Source organism: Myotis lucifugus, unplaced genomic scaffold (assembly GCF_000147115.1).
Source record: "Myotis lucifugus unplaced genomic scaffold, Myoluc2.0 scaffold_87, whole genome shotgun sequence".
Lineage (NCBI taxonomy): Eukaryota > Metazoa > Chordata > Mammalia > Chiroptera > Vespertilionidae > Myotis > Myotis lucifugus.
This window is the reverse complement of record NW_005871135.1, coordinates 4,520,143-4,532,411: the sequence shown is the minus strand read 5'-3', so window position 1 is coordinate 4,532,411 and position 12,269 is coordinate 4,520,143. Positions and strand designations below refer to the sequence as shown.

The following is a 12,269-nucleotide window of genomic DNA, read 5'->3' as shown; positions in this document are numbered from 1 at the left end:
CTAGGCCACTTACCTGATAAGGACAGGGCCCGTACCCAGAAAGTGGGCCACGCTCTTGGTCTCCATGCAGTGACACCTCTATAACAGCCAAAGCATTTTCCCTCTTCAGGGAGAAGCCAAGAGGCCTGGATTCCAGTCTTCGTTCTAACAATAAAATGTCATGATAATTTAGGTCCTTCCTTCCACCAGTCCTCAAGTTTCCTCTTCTTTAAAATGAAGGGGTTAAACTACATGGTCTCTAAGAGTTTCTCCAGCTCAGAGTTTCTATGAGTCATTTTCAAGTTTGAGCAATAAGAAACCAGAGGCACCTTCCGGGAGAGAAGGAAGGTTCCTGCCATTCCAGGCTGGTCTCCGCCCCACCCACAGTGAATTAAATGAAATATTGCTCTTTAGAGGGCAGCTTGAGGTCCACTGTGTTTCTTCCTTACATCTGCTCAGAATCCTAAGTGACTATCCAGGCATTCTTTCATCCTGCAAATATTTATCAAGGGACTAATCTGTTCCAGACACCGTTCCAGGGCGGGTGGTGTAACCAAGAACCAGACACAGTCCTCATACTTGGGCAGCTGAGAGTCTAGTGAGGAAGACAGTGTTGTCAGTATTAAGATTAAGTTCCATGTTGCGTGTGCAAGAGCATTGCCTAACCCAGAATTGGTGGAAGAATGGTCAGTCAGGTTTCTGAAAGGATGTGAGAGCTATTCTGAGCCTAAATGATTTGTCACCTAGGCTGACAGAAGGAGAATGGGCATTTCAGGCAAATGCAATATTAAGTCCCTAAGGCAAGAAGAAGCAAGAAATGTCTTACAACTAGAACATGGAATGCAAAAGGGGAGGGAGGCAGACAAGATGAGGCCAGTGGCCCAGCAGAAGCCCATCAGGGCAAGCTCATTGGGCCATAGGAAGGAGCTGGCCTTTAGTCTGTAGGTTATGGGAGGCTTATGCAGCAGAAAAGTGACTGTTATGGGTTGAATTGTGTCCCCCAAAATAGATATATTGGAGTCCCATTTCCCAGTATCTCAGAATGTGACCTCATTTGGAGATAGGATCTTCACGGGGGGGGGGGTAATCAAGTTAAAATGAGGTCATTAGGGTGAGTTCTAATCCAACATGACTGGTGTCCTCATAAAAAGGGGAAATTTGAACACAGAAACATACATGAATACTGGAAGAGGTTGTGAAGGGACACAGGGAGCAGACCACCAAGGTGGTCTACAAGCCAAGGAGAGAGGCGTGGATCAGACCCTTACCTCACAGCCCTCAGAAAGAACCAACCCTGCCAGTACCTTAATTGTGGACTTCTACCCTTCAGACTTGCGAGATAATAAATTTTTGTTAATGTCCCTCAATTTGTGGTACTTTGTTACCTACCAAACTAATACAGTGACTTCTTCAAATTTGCATTTTTGAACAATTGAGCTGTCTATAGTATAGAGAACACATTGAAAGGGGACAAGAATGGCTGCAAGGAGGCTGTTTTGAAGGAGGAGATGATAAAGGTCTTCATGAGGGCAGTGATGGCAGAGAAAGAGAGAGCAGCAGGCTGGGAGAGTTGTAGAGGTAAAATCTCCAGGATATCATCATAGGTTGAGAAATGGGAGGAAATGAGGAATCAAGGGCAGTGCCTGGCCCATGTCTGTAGTTCAGATAAACATGTGGCCAGAGTAAAGGCTAGTCATCCACTCCATCCTGAACTACAGGCATGAGTTCTATAATACAGGCAACTTAGGGACACACAGAAGAGTCACCACATTCGGCTTGCAACCAGTTCTGACTTTTATCTCGAGGTTCCGCCTAGCTTATTGCATGTGAGTCCGTTTTCTCCACAAATATTTATTGACCACTCACAGTGTGCCAGACACTCTCCTGACCTCTGAGGATATAATGGTGAGGTAAAGGAAACAGGATGGCTGCGTAATATGTCAAGAAGACCGATATTGATTACATAAATAAATGACTCATTACAGACTGTGGTCTGAAGGAAGGAAAGAGTTCTATGACCGCATAAAACAGGGTGACTTGATCCAGGAAAGTATTGGCTGGGCTGAATGAGATCCAAAGGACAATAGAGAAGAAAAGCATGTAGGGCAAGGACCATCAGGAGCCAGTGCAGGGAGGAGCCTGACACATTTGAGGACCTGGATGAAGCCCCTGAGGCAAATAAGCCTGAGGGGAGGCTGGAGAGGAGTAGGGATTCAACAAGTACTGAAGAGGGACTTTGTGCTGGCTTAAGCAGTGTCCTCCTAAAATTCATACTCACCGGAACCTTAGAATGGGCCCTTACTTGCCAATAGGGTCTTTATAGAAATAATCAAGTTAAGCTGAGGCCATACTGGATTTAAATGGGTTCTAATCCAATGACTGGAAACCTTATAAGAAGAGGGAAATTTGGACATATGGAGAGAAGAATGCCACATGAAGACACAGACACAGAGGGAAGACAGAGAAAAGGCAGCCATATGAAGACAGAGGCAGAGATTGAAGTGATGCATCTACAAGCCAAGATCAGGAACAGAATCACTCATATTTTTACTCTCAGTATTAGGTACCCAGTGAGTATTTAATACAGTGGTATTGGATAATCATGAGAGCATAAATCCCCAGTGATTAGGAGTGTTTTAGAAATATGTTCATATATAATATAGCTTTTTGCCGGCTGTTAATGAAAATTTTGGCTGAAAGGATGATCATAAACACCATGTGCCTAAGTCAGCAGGCATCTTATTTACCCGGTCCACTTAATTGTTTGTTTCTTTTTGTTTATGTGTTTTGATTACAAGGGTAGTAGAGAGATGAGCCTCAACCTGACATATCTAAATAGGTATTTATAGGGAACTAGAAGAAAATGCATCCCTGAGGTCCACCTGGTATTCTTTCTGAAAGGAAATCCACTCTGATGAATTTCCACTCTGATGCAGGTTAAACTTTTTTATTATTCAACCTTTTGGGGATTGTGGAAGAGGAGATAGAATCATGGACCATTTAAAGGAATCCTAGAAGAGAGCAATAAATTGAAACTTGTGGAATTGGAAATTCTAGGATTTTCTGTATCCATTGGTGTATGCAGGATCATGGAGACAGTCAACCAAACCAGCAGTGTCTCCAAGTTCATTCTCCTGGGACTCTCCTCCGACCCGAGGACCAAAAGCTACATTTTGCCCTTTTCTTCATCGTGTACACAGTCATCGTGGTGGGGAACTTGCTCATCATCCTGGCCAGCAGCTCCAGACACCCATGTGTTTTTCCTTTAGCATCTTATCTTCATTGACGTTTGCTACACAGCCATTGTTCCCAAGATGCTGATGAACTTTCTGTCAAAGAAAAAGTCCTATGCTGAGTGTATGATCCAGATGTATTTTTCTTGGCTTTTGCCAACACAGAATGTTACCTCCTGGCAGCCATGGCCATTTACCACTAGGTGGCCATCTGTGACCCCTCCACTACATGACCACCGTGAACCACCACTGTTGTGTCCTGGTGGCCTTTAGCGGTTCCGTCTCTCACCTCCATTCCTTCTTACTAGTTCTCCTAATAAATTGTCTTGTCTTTTGTGACTCTAGTGTTACCCACCACTCCCTCTGTGATATCAGTCATCTGCTGAAATTGTCCTTCTCCTCCAAATTTGTCAATGTAACTAACACAGAAGGATTGATAACCTTGGTGACCCTCTTTATATGCGTTATCATCTCTTACCTATGAGCCTCATTGCTATTCTAAAGATCCCCTCAGCTGCTGACAAGCATAAAGCTTTCTCCATCTGTGGCTCCCACCTCACCATGGTGACTCTGTTTTATAGAAACACTATTTACATTTAATTCCTACCCCTGTTCAGCTACGCTGACAAGGAACAGGTGGCAACAGCTACACAGAGAAACAAAGGCATGAATCAAGGCCTGATGAAGCTGATGGGCAAGAGGAAATCCTAGCAGTATCTCCTAGGGAAAGCCTGGGAGTAGGTCTTCTCCTATAAGCCTTCATTTCTACTGATTCTTGGTGTGTGTATCTCGAGCTACTGGAGATTAGCATACCTAAGCCAAGTCTTCACAGAAAATCATATGATGACAAGACCATACTACTATACCCAATCTTATATACAGGGTGAGGCAAAAGTAGGTTCATAGTTGTGAATATGGGAAACACAGATTTTTCTTGTATTAATATATATTAACTGTTGCATTATTTTTATACAAACAACTGTAAACCTACTTTTGCCCCACCCTGCATTTATAATATATAGTAACTACGTAAATATACAATATAGGGTATCCCCAAAAATATATACACACTTTAACAGCTGGTAGTTCAATTTTGAAAATGAAATGTATTTTAATAAACATTGCCTTTAAATTATGTATATACATTTTTGAGACACCCTATATATTTCCATCTTGTACATATACCCACCAGTCAAGGCCACCTTATTAGGGCCCCCTGAATGACCCAAAGTCTTTGCACCAGTCCTCATTCCCCCCTCCCATTCTTTTTTCCTATTCATTCCTTCCAATAACAGTGAAAACTAATATTTTTCATTAATTTTTCTTGACCAAATTTCTCCTTTTTCAATAAATTTGAGTTCCCAGTATCCTTACATATTTTTAAGAAACAGCTGAAATCAAGTTGTTCAATTTGCAGCAATTTCAATGTCTCTGAAATTACATGTGTGTCTGTGTGTGAAAGTGCCTATTGTAATCTCTTGAGCAACCATAAACACAGAGGCGTAGCTAAACAGTCACTAGAAGAAATAAAATAGAATACTAAAAAAATAATCAACCTACCCAAAAAGAGGCTGGAAAGAACAGAGAAGAAAAATCAGATGGGACAAATGGAAAACAAACACCAAAATGGAATGGTAGCTTTAAACCCCAAACTATCAATAATTATATTAAATGTAATTATTCTAACTGCCTCCTTAGCAGAGATTTAAAAAAGATTGTCAGCCAGATTTTAAAAAGAATTACATGCTTTTTACAAGAAATATGCTTTAAACTTAAAGATAGAGGAAGGCATAGGGATGGTAGCCACTGCAAATGTGCAGTTCTTCTCTACTTCATCATGGAACACCACGAGTCTACAGGTGAACATTTGAGAAACACTGGTGTGGAACACACTGGAACCTGGGAGGTAGTTCACAGACTCTGTGATCTGAGGTTGAGATTTTACTTTGGTCCTGGAGCATATTGGGAGGGTGCTCCCTCAGCTCACCTTGAAGCGATGTCTAATGGCATTCTTTTCTAGGCACAAGTCCTCATTAGGTCCATTTACTATGCTTAATGTGTTAAATATTTTATGTTTATTATTTCATTTAATTTCCACCAGAATCCTGCAAGATCGGTGCTAACATTATTCCCATTTTACATGAGGACTCTGAGATACAGTTAAATTCTATAGCTTGCTACAAACACAGTTAGTAGAATTATGGAGTTGGGATTTGAAATATCTGTCTGACCCAAAACCTTGCCCTCAATATGTTGATTGCCAACTCAAGATGGAACTCATCTATGTGTAATTAACAATAAACACCAGCCATAGTTAAAGCACCAACCAGAGAATAATATTGATACTTAGGGTTAATAAAGTTTAACTAAAGGAAAACATTATTCAGGGAAAATTGCCCAAAGGACACACAGAGCCCACCCATACTTTCTCAAACCTCGAAATCCCACATATATCAACCCAGGTCACTGGAGACCTGAGCACCAGACAGCATTATTTTTGCCTACAAACTGTTGTTTATGTGAATTTTTATGCACCAAAGATTGCCAAAAGCCTAACTTGAAGCTGGTTAAAAGAAATCCAGGCAATATGTCTGTTCTTAGGACACAGATGTTAATATTTCACCTAAGTCACCCATTTGTTTTTTCTTTGTTCACTGTGAACTCGGTGACTGACCAACTCAGATTTGGAGCCACAAGGGCCATTATAGTCTGCATTTTCACAGTCATTTCTGGCTCAATGCTATGTCTCCACCCTTGTTTGTTCCCTCCTTTTTTATTGTCTAACATAATGTTCAGTTTATTTTATCTTGTATTTTGTATTTTATTTCAAGCTTTCTTAAACTCTCCAGAAATAAGACTTAGTTAAATATAAATAATTTTAAATCAGAGAAGGAAATCCATCAAAATTTAGAAACCATGGTTAGGTGATCCCTGGAGAGTGGAAGTATATGATTTTTAAATTTTGCTTCTTCATAAAGGGTCCCTGCTCTCTCACCATAAACATTGTTTCTTTTATAAATACAGAAATATATTTTTCTATTAAAAACTATAAAATTCTATCTAATATTATTTGTTTGGGATATTGGTAAAAGTGCAGTCCATTAGTGGAAGTTGAAGGTGAAGACAGAGACATTTGCAAGGAGGGGGACTGTGGTAGTTAACTTCATGTATCTACTTGGCTGGGCCATGGTGCCCAGATATTCGGTTGAACATTGTTCTGGATGTGTCTATGAAGGTCTTTTTGGATGAGATTAACATTTAAATCAGTGAACTTTTAATAACACAGATTGTCCTCCTTGATGTGAGAGGGCCCCATCCAATCTGTTGAACATCTTAATAGAAAAAAGACTAACCTCCCCAAAGCAAGAAGGAATTGTGTCAGCAGACTACTTTTAGACTGGAACTGACAACCCTTTCCCCAGTCTCCAGCCTGCCAGCCTACCTTGTGGATTTTGGACTTACCAAGCTTCCACAATCATGTGAGTCAATTCCTTAAAAATTTTTTAAAATCACTCTTAAAGTTGGTTATATAGTTGGTTCAGTTTCTCTGGAGAACTCTGCCTAATACAGAGGTATACCATGTTAGTGGATCAGAAGACTCAATACTGTTGAGATTTCAGTTACCTGTTAGTTGATCCATTGCCAGAGTCAGCAATTTTTTTCTTTAAGTAGCTACATATAAATAGTTTAGGCTTTATAGGTCCTATGGTTTCTGTCAAACTAGTCACTTGTGCCACTGTAGTGCAAAGGCAGCCATAGACAACACAGAAACAGATGAGCATGACTGTGTCCCAGTAAAACTTTATGAACACTGAAATTTGAATTTCATATGATTTTTATGTTACAAAATAGTCTCCTTTTGATTTTTTCAACCTTTTAAAAATGTAAAAACCATTATAAGCTTGCAGACTATACAAAAAATAGGGATGGGCAAGATTTGGGCAATGGGTCATAGTTTGCTGACCCCTGATATATTGGTTCAATGCAATTTCAATCAAAATCCTATCACACTAGAACTGTAAGAATGTACATCTTAAATGTATGTAATTTTTATTTGTCAAAAATAGATAAATAAAATATCAAAAGCCAAAAAATATATATTTAATTCTACCAAGCTTTTTTGTAGAAATTGGAAAACTTATCCTAAAATTTATATGGAAATGCTAAAGAATCTAGAAAAATCGAAATAAATGTTTGAGGGGAGAGAGGACTTACACTACCCAATTTCAAGACTTACTAAACTCTAAGAATCAAGAGAGTTTAGTATTGATTTTATAGGTCAATGAAACAGAATAGAATATTTCAGAAATATATCCACACATATATGGTCAATTGATTTTTGATGAAAGTGCCAAGGCAATTTAATAGAGAAAGCATAGTTTTTTTTCAACAGTTGGTGCTAGAACAATTGGCTATAAATATGATTTTTTTTAAAAAAAGACTTCAATCCTTAACTCACCCCATTTTAAAAAATTAATTCAAAATAGATCATAGACTTACATTTAAGAGCTAAAGCTATAAAACTTCTAGGAGAAAATATAGAGAAAATGTTTGTAATCTTGGACTAAGCAAATATTTCTTTTTAATAAGAAATAAAAAGCAAAAACCATAATAGAAAAAATGATAAATTCAGCTTTATCAAAATATAAAACTTCTGCTATTTGAAAGACTCTGTTTAGAAAATGCAAAGACAGCTACAGACTGGGAGAATATGTTTGCAAAAATACATATCTGCTAAGGACTTGTATCCAAATAGATAAAAAAAATCTCAAAATTAATAATAAGACAAACAACCCAATTAAATAATGGGCAAAAGATCTGAACAGACAAAAGTCATACAGATGGCAAATAAGCATATGAAAAGATGTTCAACATCATTAGTCATTAGAGAAATGCAGATTAAAGCCACAATGAGATACCATTCCACATCCACTAAAATACCAAGTGCTCGTGAGGGGAGTGTCTGGAAATCTTACCCATTGCAAAATGGAATAACCACTTTCCATTTTGGCAGTTGTTTAAAATGCTCTGACAGTTTCTTAAAACATTTAACCATACAACCAAGCAATCCCACTCCTAGGTATTTATCCAAGAGAAATAAAAATATATGTTTACGCAAAGAACTGTGGCCCAATGGTGATAGCAGCCTTATTCATAGTAGCCAAAAAATTGGAGACAGTCTAGCAAGTGATGAATGGATGTGCAAATTGTGATATATTCATACATGGAATATTACTCAGTAATTAAAAGGAATGAGCTACTGATATGTGCAACAACTTGGATGACTCTCAAAAGCAGTAGGCAAAGTGAAAGAAGCCAAACAAAATAACACAAAAGACTACATAATATATGATTCTGTTTATATGACATTCAGGAATAGGAAACAGGAAATCAGTGTTTGCCTGGAGCTAAGAGTGGGGAAAAGGTAGTGACTACAAAGGGGCAGGAGCGGAATTTTCAGGGTTATGGAAATGTTCTAGATCTTGACTGTGATTGTTGCATAACAGTATACATTTGTCAAAAGTCATCAAATGGGATATTAAACATGGATCAATTTTATTGTACATAAATTATACTTTAAGAAATAAAATACTTTGTAGAAAACAAAGGTAGTTATATTTTAGACTTTGAGCTAGGGAAATGGTATTTTAAAATAAGATAAAAATGTATTGACAAGAAAATATTGATAAAGGTGGTTCAGCATTAAAGCCATAATCTGCAATGGTCTACAGGGTTCCACATGAACTGGCCCTCTGACCTCTCTGGCCTCATGTCCTGCCTCTTTCTGCTCATTCAGTTTCATGTTCCTCAAACACACCAGACACACTGTCTCAGAGCTTTCACCAAGCCCATCTTACACTCATTCACTGACTTCAACAGAAAGGAAGTCACTAGAGATGACCATTCAAGACCCACCCTCCAACTTGGTGCTTCAATTCTAGGTGTCATTCCAGACCAGACCCATGATGACCCTGCACCTCTCATTGGGAAGTGTGGGGAGGGGGTTAGCCTGAGAAAGGATCTGTTTCTGCAGTACTTGGAGTTTGTGACAGCCAAAGGCTATGGTTCCAATTAAGAGACTGATCCACTGAGAGACCATGCTTAATTCCTGATCACCGCTCACTAATTGGGAGAAGCCAAACTTTTAACGAGATGTCACTTAATTAAACCATAAAGAACTTTCCTGAGTGGCTAATTAGTGCCAAAGCAGTGTAGCCAGAAAATTCTCAAATGGTGTTTCCCTGGGGCCTCGTTAACAAGATCAGAGAATAGACCAGGCCCCACAGAGGCAGCTCCAAGAGCACTGAAACTTTTCTTAAAGTATTTCACATTCAAAGCCTTCTGGCTTCCTCGAGGGGTTTAATCACCAACACTATTATCAAAAGCATCTTCCCAGTCTGTGTCCTGCCTGACTCCCCGGCCTCATTTCTCATCCTGACATCATTCTTCCATTCCCAGAATAATGAATAGTTTTCATCGCTTATGCTACCACTATTTAATTGTCTGGAGTACTAACTTGGGAGTGATTCAAAGCCCAATCCCAGCGAGAATTAGTGCCATGTTTGCCATGGATGCGGAATGGGGGAGATTGTAGCATACCCACTAAGGGTTCACCATCCATGCTCTCTCCCAAATCCCAATCCATATGCGTCCCCCACACACTTAACACTTCTCCACACCTCCGTGTTTTCCTATGTGATTGTAATATCCTTGCCTCTTCTCCACTTAATTAATGCCTAGCTGTCATCCTTAAAGCCCGACTTCTCCTCTATTGATTTAGCATTTTTCCTTACCTTGGGTCCCAGTGAGATTAACAACTCTCTCCATTGTGCTTTTAACATCAGCTTGTTGTGGCAAGTATTGCATGAGCGGAGCAATTGGGGTGGCATGCAAGAATAACTTCTAAAGAGAAATATTCTTGTCACAAAAAGGACTGGTAGTGTTGCTCTAGTGGGCAAAGGAAAATAGAAAGAATAGAGACATTTTCAGGGGGGAATAGGAAGACAAAAATAGAACCTGTAAGAATGGCCAAAAATTGAGAGGCCCTCCTCCTTACAGATACCGATGAGGGCTCAGCTACATAATAGCCCAGGATGTTGCAAGCAGAGTGAATAATCAGTGAAGAGAAGAACATAATCACATATAAGGAGCAGTTCTGCACTAACAGGAAACATGAAAGGAAAAGGGAAATTATCCCAGGTGGAAGCACAAAATGCAGGAAGAAATGACATGCAGTGATGGGTAAATCCAAATGAATAGTGCCCATTTAAATTAGTAGTAAAGATGTCTTGTGAGATTTAAAATGCATGTTGAATTAAATACATTAAAACTATAGCTCATAAGGCAAGAGGGAAGGAAAGGAGTTAAAGTGTTCTGGGATTCTTGCATTTACCAGGATATGGTTTTTTTTAAAAATAACCTAATATAAATTGGACATTAATAAGTAAAGGATGTACATGTAATGTGCACTAAGAGAATAGTTTAAAATCTGTAAATAACAAACTACTAGAAGGGCAAAAATTGAATACTAAAAAATAACTAACCCAAAAGAAGACAGGAAAAGAGAGAACAACAGCAGGACAAATAGGAAATATGTAGCAAGATGGTAGAATTCTGATTCCAGTAGTGGCAAATCAGCTTGTCTCAGACTGACCCTCCTATGTTAATAATTATAAATTATTGGGAAGGAAACATGGAGGGAAAATATCTGTTTGAAGGCTTTGGCCAGTAAGCAAAGGCGGGTAGAAAATGGAGATAAATTAACTTTACAAGCAGGGACCACACTGAGTGGGATTCCTATTGGATTAGCTTTTCTCCTGCGGGTGCTCTACAGATTGCATAAAGCAGAGGGGCTGACACTCAAGCAAAAGCCAATAAGTCAGTATTGAGAATGATAGAAGAGGGCTATCTCTACATGTCCTCCAGACACTAAAAGCATCATGAAGGGCCGAAACTGGTTTGGCTCAGTGGATGGAGCGTCGGCCTGTGGACTGAAGGGTTCCAGGTTCGATTCCGGTCGGGGGCATGTGCCTGGGTTGCGGGCATGTCCCCCGTGGGAGATGTGCAGGAGGCAGCTGATCGATGTTTCTCTCTCATCGATGTTTCTGGCTCTCTGTCTCTCTCCCTTCCTCTCTGTAAAAAATCAATAAAATATATTTTTTTTAAAAAAGCATCATGAAGGAATAGTAGGGACAATGTTATGCTGATAAATTCAACAACCTATGAACAAATGCCTTGAAAGTCACAAATGATAAAAACAAACTCAAGTTGAAAAGGAAAAGCTAAATAATTTAATGTCTCTTTTAAAAATTAAGTTCATAATTTAAAACCTTTCCCAAGCAAAACCCCCAAGCCTAGATGGCTTCATTGATAAGTTCTATCAAACATTTAAAAATGATTTAATACCAACCTGACATAAACTCTTTCTGAGAATAAAGTCTATAAAGTTTAGAAAAACATGGGAGAATATCTTTTTTCACTTTGCAGTAAGCAAAATATCCTGGATAAAGAAAACTAAACAAAACACTAACCATAAAGGGGAAATGATAAATTGGATTTTATCAAGATGTTTTAAATTATGTTCTTTAAAAATGACATTTTATAAAATGAAAGAACAAACCACCAATGAGTAGAAAATATTTGCAATATGTATGACTTATAATGATAACAACAAGACAAACAACCTAATTTGTTTGGCAAAACATTTGGACCCATCATAAAAGGAGATATGCAAATGATCAACAATCCTCAACATCAATCATCGTGAAGAAAATGAAAGTTAAAACTACAGTGCGATTCCACTTAATCTCCACCAGGAGAATGGCTAAAATTAAAAAAACGTATAATAATCAAATGTTGTCCAAGGATGAAGGACAACCAAAACTCTCATACCTTGCTGATGGGAGTGCAACATGGTATTTGGAGAACTATTTAGCAGTTTCTTTTTCTTTTTTTTTTTCTTTTTTTTTTCTTTTTTTTTTATTTTTTTTTTTTATTTTTCGCTTAAAGTATTACAATACAAAGGGTATACGTAGTGTTTTCCCCCCCCCGCCCTTG

At 38.6% G+C, this 12,269-nt stretch overlaps 1 pseudogene; it reads left to right on the top strand.

Moving 5' to 3' along the window:
• The first annotated feature begins 3,068 nt into the window (after positions 1-3,068).
• On the top strand, positions 3,069-3,812 carry LOC102426081 (annotated as a pseudogene).
• Positions 3,813-12,269: the final 8,457 nt, after the last annotated feature.